General features: G+C 34.7%; 1 pseudogene; it reads right to left on the bottom strand.

Annotated features, from left to right (window-relative positions):
* Positions 1 to 1,630: 1,630 nt before the first annotated feature.
* Positions 1,631 to 6,062, bottom strand: LOC107009759 (annotated as a pseudogene).
* Positions 6,063 to 12,410: the final 6,348 nt, after the last annotated feature.

Genomic DNA, 12,410 nt, shown 5'->3' with positions numbered 1-12,410 from the left:
TGCAACGACAAACCTAACTCTTTTTCTGAGTTCATAGACGTTTTGTACCATTTGAGCCACCACCATGACTGAAGTAGAGGACAGACAAAGTTGGAGGATAGGCTTTCCTTCTAAGAACTGATTAACCGTTATTTTCTCCAAAGCCTGATAGTTGAGGGATTCACAACCTCTTTTAGCCTCAATGCATGGTATTGAAGGATCTCGGGTGATTGGGAGATCATCTTCACCATGGACAATGATTTCTTGTTTGTCATGTTCAAACTTGACCACTTGGTGTAGAGTAGACGGCACAACTCTAGCCATGTGGATCCATGGCCTACCCAAAAGCAGATTGTAAGACGTGTCCATGTCTATAACTTGGAAAGTGATTCCAAACTCCGCTGGTCCAATTGTAACAATTAAGTATATTTCACCAAGAGTATCCCATTTCGCACCATCAAATGCTCGTACACAAATATTGTTAGTACGAATCCTATCTGTGCTGATTTTCAAGCTTTGTAGAGTGGAAAGAGGGCATATGTCTACACCCGATCCTCCATCGACCATGACTCTCTTCACATAGTGTTCTTCACATTTCACGGTTAAATGTAGAGCCCTATTATATGCAGATCCTTCCAAGGGCAATTCATCATCAGTGGAAGTGATTCTATTTACCTCAAAAATTCGATTGACCATCTTTTCCAAGTGACCTACTGTAATATTTTCTGATATATGTGCCTCATTCAAAATTCTAGTCAACACTTCACGATGTTCTTTAGAATGTATGAGTAATGACGATAAAGAGATTTGAGCAGGCGTTTTCCTCAACTGATCTATAACAGAATAATCTTGAGCTTTCATCTTTTTCAGAAACTCTTCAGCCTCTTCCTCAGTGACTGGTTTTTCGGCAATTGATTTTCTTTGATTTGTTTGTCCCTATTTAATTCTTCCGGAGCATAACATCTTCCGAAATGAGTTAAGCCTCTTATTTCATTTGTTTCTTCGACAATCTCCTTTCCCTTGTGAGTAACGACAACTTTGTTGTAGTTCCACGGAACGGCCTTGGTGTTTGTGATCGGAAGTTGTGCTGCAATTTGTATCACAACTGGCTCTTTCATACTTTCTTGATTTTGATCAAACGTTGAAAATTTACCAGGAATGTAGCATTTTNCTTTCATACTTTCTTGATTTTGATCAAACGTTGAAAATTTACCAGGAATGTAGCATTTTGGTCTATTCAACGGTACGTCTCCTTTTTTATAGATTCAGGGACATACAACACTAGCTTTCTCGAGTTCTCAAAATTCAGACGTGCACCTTTAACAATTATCGGTGCCCTTTGTATGGTTTCTAAAACCATACTAGACTCTTCTTTTGAAACCTTGCTTTCCACTTTTGTTCAACTTGTTTGCTCATAATCTTCAAAAATGTCAATCGTCTCCACAACACGCTCATTATTATGAGCAGGGAGCGGGTTTGAAATCTGTCGCAAAACGATGGTGATATAGGTGCTCCAAAAACCACATTTGTAATAAAATGCTACAACCTTCAAAAAAATCTCCCCCCTCTCTACATTTAGTCAAAGCACGATAAATATCAACCAACATCATCGGCAATATAGTGGATTTTCTTTTCTTTATCATAACAGTGACTATTCCTGACAGATGAATATCAATTTTTTTATCCTTCCTTGGGAAAACCATAGCTCCCAAGAATGCTACGATGAATGCTTCTTGTCTATGTTTTTCCCAAGTAGGGAGGTGTTGTCCATTTTAAAGTTGTTTTCCATAGCTTGAAAATCCTTCATTCTTTCAATATCTTGAGTACAAGAATTCCAAGGAAACCAATACCCATTATCAAAACACTCCTTATGAGGATGGATGATGTGCATCTGTTCTAGAAATTTATCTCTGCTGACACTCCTAGGGGCTATCAGTGTTTTAGTTCGAAGATCCTGGCCTAAACCTGTGAAACCACCCAATTCATCTAATGTAAGCGTCAACTCAAAATCACTAAATCGAAACACATTATTTGTTGAATCCCAAAACGGGATCAAAGCCTCGATCAAACCTCTGTCAGGACTAAATCTCATGATATCTGTAAGGAAACCAAGATGTTTGAATATCTCAGTCCGCCTAAATTCATGCATATCGTTCCACAAATCCATTAGTAATTGTGGGGTTTTATCTGTGATCATAAACTTTGGAGGATCATTGACCATTTCGACTAGTTCATCCCTTGGTCTTTTATCACACCTCATAGATCTCATTATTACCTGATTGAGAAAAAGAAAATCGGGATTTTTAAAATCAAATTTAATTGTGAAATTTTGATAATTCAGAATTATTTATTAGAGTAGTTAAAAAAAATGATTCGGAATGTCTAAAGTGATCATTGATTCAGGTTGTTTTTGAAAAGAATGACCAGATAAAGAGACAACTTTGATCAAAAAAGAGAAAGAAAAATAAAAGAATGCGTATATGTACAATTTAAAAGACATATATACATATATTATTAATATTATTATTTTTATTATTTGTGCATTATTTTAATAAAAGCGAAAATAAAATTGATGCTTAGGTGTGTATGTATATATATGTGTATTAATTTGTTTATTTTGAATCATTGGTTTAAAATGTGTACAAAATAAATATTTATTTCTTTAGTCGATTATCCTAAAGCCGGTCAACATTTTGTTACAGTCTTCAGATGATGCAACAAGTAGAACAAAAATGCACATGATGGTCTCACGAAAAGGTACCTATCCTAGTCAGATTGGGCCCCTATGCCGAATCTCGCTAAGTTACATGCATATGATGCAAATAAATCGGAACCTAGTAAGGATATCATGTCTGAAAGTTTCAATTCTACTAAGATTTAACTTGTGGAGAAAAGATATCTAGACTGGCCGTAAAACGAGCGGACAACTCGAGTAAGGGAGTAGAACGTATTGGTAGCAGCGCTTTACGGCTTTGTGCATGGGTGCTCCCATCCTATACATATTTAATTGAAAGTCCTTCGCCATGGATCAAAGATCCACTGGCTATCTTGACAGAATGGGGGTGCGCAGTCGCAATTCCCATATTATTATTATAGAAGACTCAAAATGGTTTGTGAGAAAAGACAGTTATAATCTAATTCAAATATTATCAAAACATTAAATAAATAAACAACTAGCATATTAAGTTATATAAATACACTATTCAAAAGCGTAAATATATAAATTATAGTCATACATAAATCAATGTTTAAAGCTCGAATTCTATTTAGTGATCCCCAGCGGAGTCGCCATCTGTCACGCCCTTTTTTTTTCTCTCAATATTTTTGATTTTTATTGTTTGAAAGAAAAAGAGTTTTTCCAATTAAAGTGAAGTTTTGAAAAGAGATAATTATTATTTAGAGTAGCCACTTGGAATTGAGTTTTGGTGTTCCAAGTCACCTTATTTAAATCCCTAATCATAAGAAAATTTGACTCTATTTTTATTGGTCTGCGAACTAGAAATCAGGGTAAGAAATTCTGTTGACCGAGGGGAAGGTGTTAGGCACCCCTCAAGTCTCGTTGTTCTAGCACGGTCGCTTCATTGACTTTGATATGACTAGACTTAATTTTGAATATTATATTATTTAACTTAATAATGAAAATATTTTTTATACTTTATTCTCTCATTTATTTTAAACCTTTTAAAAATCGTCTTATTTATTTTTAATCTATTGAAAATTATTTTTTATTTTTTGATTTGTGTCCATTCAAAATTTGAAACATTCACATTTATTTATTTATTATTTATTATTTATTTTATTATTATTTATTTATTACTTTTTGTATATATATATATATATATATATATATATATATATAATGTTATTATGTGTAGAATTATATAGGTGTTTAGTAGTTAGGAATTAGAATTTGTGTAGGAAAAAGATTTTTAGAGTTCACGTTAATTTAGAATTGTATTTTTTTTTTAAAAAAAATTAGATCTAAAATAAGAGGTAAATTTTATGAAATTAAAAATTAATTCAAGCAAAAAAAAAATCTAAAGAGATTAAGACAATTTCTTTTTTAAAAAATGTTTTTTTCTTTTATTTTAATTTTTTTCCTTTCATTTTTCCTTTTGTACGTTTTAAGTTACCCTTTTTATTTTTATTCTTATTTTATTTTTTTTAACAACAATCTATTTTTTTTATTTCTATTTTTGTTAATTAGCTCTTTTTTTTGTTTTTTTTTTAAATATTTGTTTTACTTTCTTTTAGAAAGTTTATTTTTAATATTTTTTGTTACGTTCTTTTCTTTTTCTTTTTTTTTACCTTTTTCTTTACTAATTATATATTTTTATAATAATTTTTTTATTCCACTTTTCTCTTCTCATTTTTTTTTCGATTCTTCATTTTTTCACGTTATTCTTTTTTAACGTTTTTTTTAATTTTCTGTTTCTGTTTTTAAAAAAAAATTCTGTTGTTTTTTTTTCTTTCGTTTTTTTTTATGCTTTCTTTTTTTTATTAATCTTTCGAATAATTTGTCTATTTTTTTTACCATAATTCTGTAAATAATATTATATACCTTCTAATTATATTTCATAGTGATACGAATTAGTGATCATCATCTTACGTTTATTCGAGAGGAAAACCATCTTATTTATCGAAATAATATATATAAAAAATAAAAGATGTTTTGTATAGCTTTTCCAAATTGCTAATTGCTTGAGCTTTAATTTGTTTTCTAATCCTATAAACTAACAAATATTATTTTTTTTTTAAAAAATAATTCTTAATCAAAAACTAGGCTCCAAGAAACATTAGCTATTAAATATCACAAAATAAATTTTGATATAAATTGCATCTAAAAAAAATAACAGACACTAATAATAATGCAAAAAAAAATGTATGATACATCTTTTATTTTATATTTATTTTTTGTTAGCAAGAAACATTTTCTTTTTGTTCCATTTTTCAGATCGAGAGAAAAAAAATCATAACATGCATACGGATTGATATTACATAATAATAACATACGATTCAAAGAACTTAATATTATTAGATTCAAATTTCCATACAACATTACATTTAAATAATGCGAGAACTTAGAGTTACCTCGCTGTGAAAATGGATATCATGGAAAATAACTTCTATGATTTACTGATTTGAGCCACGAATTTAGAACCACGACCAAAAACTCTAACTCTAACCTAATTATCAAATGAATAACTCACTTTTCTTCTCTTTGTGTTTGCTCTATATCTCTCTGTGTCTCAATTTGCCTCTGTGCGTTCTCTCTCTATATTTTCTTTTTTCAACTGAACGTGGGGTTATATAATATTTTTTGGGTGAGAATCTAGTGCTAATTTTAAAAACGTAGTGTAGTGGGATTAGGATTAAATTTAAAAATTAGTTAGAAAAATTGGGGTTGAGATAAGAATATAAAATAAATAAATAATAATAATAGCAAATTAACAAAATAAAAATAAATAAAAAATGTGTGATGTTTTTTAAAAAAACGTCCAAAGGAAAATAAATAAATAAATGGGATGAGATTTTTTTGGAAAATAAGTTAGGAAATTGGGAATAATTAGGATAAGGTAAAACAAATTTGAAATCTTTAGGACTCCTTTTTTCGTTTCTTTTTCAATACTTTTTCATAATATTTTCTATATTATTATTATTTTTAGACTAGATAATTAACAAATAACTTAAATTCCCAACTTCTATTATCAATTTTTTTTATTAAACTATAATTGATTTTATAATTTTTATTAATTTATAATTTGTTATTATTATTTTATTTTATTTTAAATATAACCCTTTTTAAATTGGTGTAAAATAAAAATTAGGTGTTCACAATGAACATAAGCCAAGTCATTTGGTAATTTCAGTTCATAGGCAACATTCCCTACTCGCTCTAAGATCTCATACGGACCTATATACGTCGGACTCAACTTCCCTTTCTTACCAAACCTCATCACCCCTTTCATTGGTGATATCTTCAGGTATAGATGATCACCTACCTTGAATTCAAGATCCCTCTTCCTGTCATCAGCATATGATTTTTCATGACTGTAAGTAGTAGGCAATATATCCTTGATCATTCTCACCTTCTTCACAGTCTGATGTATAATGTTAGGGCCAAGGATGGAAGACTCTACTACTTCAAACCACCCAACTGAGGTCCTTCATCTCCTGCCATACAGTGCTTCAAAAGGTGGCATCCTAATGTTCAATGGTATCTATTAGTATAAGAGAACTCAATCAGTGGAAAGTGATCATCCCAACTCCCCTTGAAGTCAATAACATATGCTCTCAGCATGTCTTCAAGGGTCTGAATGGTACACTCTGCTTGTCCATCCATCTAGGGATGAAATGGAGTACTGAGCTTCACCTGTGTACCCAAGCTCTTTTGGAAAGACCTCCAAAAGAGAAGTGAACTGGGTTCCTCTATCCGAAACGATAGATAAAGAAATCCCATGCCACCTCACTATCTCATCAATATACATCTTGGAATAATCTTCGGCCCTATAAGTAGAATTCATAGGTATGAAGTGGGAAGACTTAGTCATTCTATCAACAATGACCCAAATGGAATCATGCAGTCTTCTGGTCCTGGGCAGACCAACCACAAAATCCGTATTAATATCCTCCCACTTCCATGTCGGGATCTCAATTCGACTGGGTAAGAACTCCAGGTTTAAGGTGTTCCACCTTAACCTATTGCCAATTAGGGCACTCCTCCACAAACTTAGAAATGTCACGTTTTACACCTTCCCACAAATAGATCTCCTTGAGATCATGATAAATCTTGGTGGAACCTGGATGAATAGAATACCTTGAGCCATGAGCCTCTGCAATAATATTTAGACCTCTAATAATCATTATTGGGAAGACAAAATCTGCCCTAGTATCTAAGCACACCATCCTCCCCTAAGGAGAATGATTCATTCAGCTTACTCAACACTGAGTCTTTCAACTCCATGAGCACTGGGTCGAGATGTTGTTTATCTTTAACATCTATAACAAATGAAGATTCAGAACTGGAATAAACTGAAACACCCCCACTTGGTGTATCTACCAGTGGTACACCTAACCTAGCCGATTGGTGTACCTCTTTAACCAACTCCTTCTTCTCATCTTCAATATGAGACACACTGCCCAAGATTAATCGGCTCAACGCATCAACCACTACATTGGCCTTACCTAGGTGATAGTGGACATTCATGTCATAATCCTTGAGCATCTCTAGCCATCTACTCTGACGAAGATTCAATTCTCTCTGTGTGAAAACATACTGAAGACTTTTATGGTCAGTAAATACATCAACATGTACACCATATAAGTAATGTCTCCAAAGTTTTAATGCAAATACCACAGCAACTAACTCAAGATCATGGGTAGGATAATTCTTCTCGTGGATTTTCAACTGTCTTGATGCATATGCAATCACCTTGCCCTCGTGCATAAGAACACATTCCAAATCTACTCGGGAAGCATCACAGCATACCACAATACCCTACACCACTCCTCGATAATGTAAGAATTGGGGATGAAGTGAGTCAATCCTTGAGCTCTTGAAAGCTCTTTCACAAGTTTCAGACCACTCAAATTTCGCCTTCTTCTTTGTTAAAGTTGTCAATGGAGCAACAATAAAGGAAAATCCCTCATCAAACCTGCGATAGTAATTAGCCAAACCGAAGAAACTCCGGATGTCTGTAGGAGTGAGGGGTCTCGGCAAATTCTTTATTGCCTCATTCTTTTTCGGATCAACCTCTACACCCTGGTCGGACACAACATGACCAAGGAAGGTCACTAATCTAATCCAAAACTCACATTTGCGGAATTTTGCATACAACTGATGTTCCCTGAGTACTTGCAATGTCATTCTCAAATGCTGTTCATGCACTTCTATGGTCTTAGAGTATATGAGGATGTCATCTATGAATACTATGACAAAAGAATCAAGGTACTCATGGAAGACCTATTCATAAGGTCCATAAACGTGGCTAGTACGTTAGTGAGACCAAATGACATGACAAGAAACTCGTAATGACCATATCTGGTACAGAAGGCAGTCACAGGAATGTTTTCTTCTCTCACTCGTAGCTGGTGATACCCTGACCGGAGATCTATTTTAGAAAAGAAACTTGAACCTTGGAGTTTATCAAATAGATCATCAATTCTGGGAAGAGGTTATTTGTTCCTTAGAGTGACTTTTTTTACTTGCCGATAATCGATACACATTCTAAGCGTTCCATCCTTTTTCATAAAGATTAACACTGGAGCACACCATGGGGATATTCTCGGCTGGATAAAGCCCTTATCAAGTAGATCTTTTAACTGCAACTTCAACTCTTTGAGTTCAGCTGGAGTCATTCTATAGGGAGGAATGGAAATCGGTTTGGTGTTGGGATCTAAGTCAACACAAAAATCAATTTCGCGTTTAGAAGGATTTCCTGGTAAATCATCCGGAAAGACATCTTGAACTCATTCACTATAGACATAGAGTCTATGGAAGAAAAATCATGCTCTAAGTCATTGACTCTTACTAAGTGGTATAAATACCCGTTACCTAGCATCTTATTGGCTTTGAGATTGAAACTATTTGGCTTGATGGATTTGAACCACGCCCTTTCCGTTCCAGCCCTAACTCATTAGGAAACTGACATCTTACTACCCTGTTTCGATAGTCTATGGTAGAATAAAATTTATGGAGCCAATCCATACCCAAAATCATATCAAAGTGAAGCATGGATAATTCTAGTAGGTCAGCATAGGTGACTTTATCAAGAATATTTATTGGACAATCTCTATATACTCTTTCAGCTCTAATGCTGTCTCCTATGGGAGTACTAACTAGAAAAGTCTCAAACAAAATCTCAAGGAAACAAGTCAAATTCACTAGCTACTAAAGGAGTAACAAATGACAAAGTGGATCCTGGATCTAACAATGCATACACAGTAAAAGAGAAGACATGCAACGTACTAGTGACCATATCAACTGACTTCTCCTGCTCCTCTGTACCTTCCAAAGCATAGAATTTGTTCCTCTTGGGAGGCTCGGCTGCAGCAGTAGGATTAGGACGAGGCTGAGTATCTGCCTTGGCCTGATTCCTCACCTGTGGGAAGACCTTGACCATATGTTCACTCTTGACGCACCCATAAAAGGCATTAGTACCTACCAGGCACTCACCTCCATGCAAACGACCACACTTATCACACGTCTTACTGTTACGCTGGGCATTTCTATCGCTGCCCTTCTTGGGGCCAGACTTTCCCTTGTTGCATTATTGTTCCTGGAAGGAGTAGGATTACCTGAGTGCCGGTTCCCCTTCTTGAACTTGGTCTGTCCTAAACACCAAATGAACTCCTACCAGTGCTAGAACCATCCTGATCGAGGGCCTAGGCTTCTTGCCTTCTCGACCTCTCTTTCTCCAACGACTCTCCTCCACCTGGTGTGCATGTACCATCAACCTACCAAGGTCCATGTTATCAAGAAACATGGCTGCCCGACATTCCCGCTCCTAATCCTCCGATACACCAATCACAAACCTTCTCATCTCATCCCTGCTATTGGACACCAGGGAAGAAGCATATTTGCGAAGCTTAGAAAATTTTAAGGAGTATTCCTTGGCTTATATACCTCCCTGTCGTAGGTTGATGAACTCTTCAACCTTATCCTCTCTTTTCTCTCTCGGAAAGAACCTCTCCAGGAATGCAGTCTTGAGAATGTCCCATGTGATAGGGACTTCTCCTGGTGCTCGGCCATCTGCCCATATTTTGTACCACACCCGAGCCACATCTTTGAGTTGATATGCAGCCAACTCAGCCTTCTCCTTTTCATTAACACCCATAGCACAGAGAATTTGTAGATGTCATCCACAAACTCTTGGGGATACTCATTAGTCTTGGACCCGCAGTAGACTGGAAGATTAATTCTAGTGAAGTCCCTTTGTCTGCTAGCCAAGGTGCTAGCATGTGGGTTCTCTCTGGGAGCACCCTCTCTAGTGGCCTGGGCTGTGATAGCCTGTGCCTGAGTAGTGATGGCTTGGGCCATCTGAACTAGTGGTTCTCTTACTTCTCCATCCGTCAACACAGCTAGGTTGACAGGCACTTGCACTCCAGCAGCTGGGGCTTGAGAAGGAGCTTAGTTTCCCCCAACAGCTGCTTCTTCGACTCTTCTGTATGCGTTTCTCCTTGTGTTTATTTTCTACACGTATACATAAGAAGAAAGTTAGATACTAGAATGACACAAAATGTCAACACTCTAGATAGCACGATAAAGAGTAGAAGAAGGGAAAATTCCTAACATCACAAAGTCTCTAAGTCATGATTGTGGTGCACTTCACAACCATAAGTTAGAAACTACGCAATGTGGTTGTGTTGAGCCTTAGTTCCTAGGTAATTTAACCTCATGCTATGATACCAAGTTTGTCACACCCGGATTCTGTAATCCAAATGCAACCAGCGTCATTAACCTTTCATAGGTTGCAGACAAGCCTCTTCTTAGCTTTCATCACAATCATATAGTTAAATTTGCGGAAAATTTAAAACTTTTAGAACAGAATGAAGTATACATAGACTTCATATAATTACTATATAGAGTGATATCCTAATAATCTCAAACTAAACAACCATCTACAATCGATTAAACAATTCAAATAAAAGAATCAATATATCATAACAGTTTGCCAAACGGCCTTAATACAAAACTTTGAATAAAATGTTGGAAATGAAACGCTAGGGAAAACATCCACTAGATGTGTCTAATGTACTAAGCTGGAATAATAAATGTAGCATCCTCGAACTCAATAGGACATACCAAAGTCTGGAGATTGCTAATCCAAACCGCTTCAACGAGTCTCCAATATTCTCTCTAACCTGCGCCTATAAAAATAGTAATAGCATAAGGTTAGTACACACTTGTACTAAGTATGGGTATATGCATATATACACGTAAGGACTATGCATGATCAAGGAAAGCTCTTCCTATAACAACATGCCATGTCTGGAAATTGAAATCACTAGACTTTCTTAATTCGTTATTTGTTTATCATGGTATGAATATGACATATTTTAATGAATTCAAAGCACACAACTAATTTTCTCCATAAACATAAGACCTTAGAATCATGAACATAATTTTAGAACAACTTGAACGAAAAATTATGTCTTCCAGACTTTATTTTATTTTTCAGTCTTTTCTTCTTTTTGATGTCTAGTTAAAATATCTCCATTGATCCTATGTTTTACTTACAAGTGCAATGATTCATTATAGTCCCATACCTACAATGAATCAAGTAAGTAATCCAAGAGATTAAGGAAATGATTTAACTACAATTTGGGCATGAAATCTTTATTGGCTATGCCTATTGTTTGATGATTTACATGATTTGAAGAAGATATTGTTGGCTATGCCCATTATTTTATCATTTGCATGATATAAATATTACGGGGCATTGATTAGCTATTACGTTTTGCTCCCTTTATTGACATAATATAAGAAGTCATTATAAGCCAATCTTTATTGGCTATGTCCATAACTTGTTAAAACTTCATTCTTATCAAAACTTATGATTTATTTTTTGTTGAGCTCTTGCTTTCTTATTTAACTTTGAACTTACATTTATTCTTCTTTCTTTGTTACTTTCTTCAAGAGATCTTTAGTATTAAGATCATGTGAGGTAACATGAAATTCAGTGTCTGTCCCATGATACGCTCAAACTTACTTCTCAAATAAGAAGTAATGCGGTCGTGTCAAGTAAATAACCAACTAGTGAGGTTGGGATCGTTCCCACGAGGAAAATAGTTTAGACTTAACTTCAATCTATTATTACTTTTGTTTAGTCAATTACTTCCTTGGAAAGTAAAAACAATAAAAGGGGTTTTTTATTTCTAAATGAATGAAAATAACTAACGAAATTGAAAGAGACACTTAACAGCTTTGAATGTTGGAGTTTAATCAATTAATCAAAGTAACTAGGGTTTACGTGTTCCCCACAGGTTCATAACTTGATAATTCTAACTATAACATTTCTTTCCTAGTATTTTGCATGCAAAGTGATAAGTTATGTATTACTAAATCCTTGGTCCGGCATCTAGAAAATTTCACTCTGTACCTTGGTCCGGCTACGTGTGTTGCTACCCTAACCCTTATCTTTACCTCATATTAAGCATCGTATTCGATATTTGACTAAGTTATTACCTCGTACCAATCAATACTAGCCTATTAGATAGTATACACTAAATCTATGTTGATAATTCTTTTCCTATTATCTACCTCCTTGGTCCGGCAAGTAGCATTAAGGCGAGTTCTAACGTTGTCCATCCGTTAAAAAGACTTCTAAGCGAAAGAATTATTAATACATGCAAGACACTATTCTAGAATTGTTGTTTTAGTTAGGTTTTACCTCATTATTTGCCTATGGTTCCCACAACCCTTGTTATGG

The sequence above is a fragment of the Solanum pennellii genome, chromosome 2, assembly GCF_001406875.1.
Source record: "Solanum pennellii chromosome 2, SPENNV200".
Taxonomy (NCBI): Eukaryota; Viridiplantae; Streptophyta; class Magnoliopsida; order Solanales; family Solanaceae; genus Solanum; species Solanum pennellii.
This window is presented reverse-complemented; position numbering and strand designations above follow the sequence as displayed.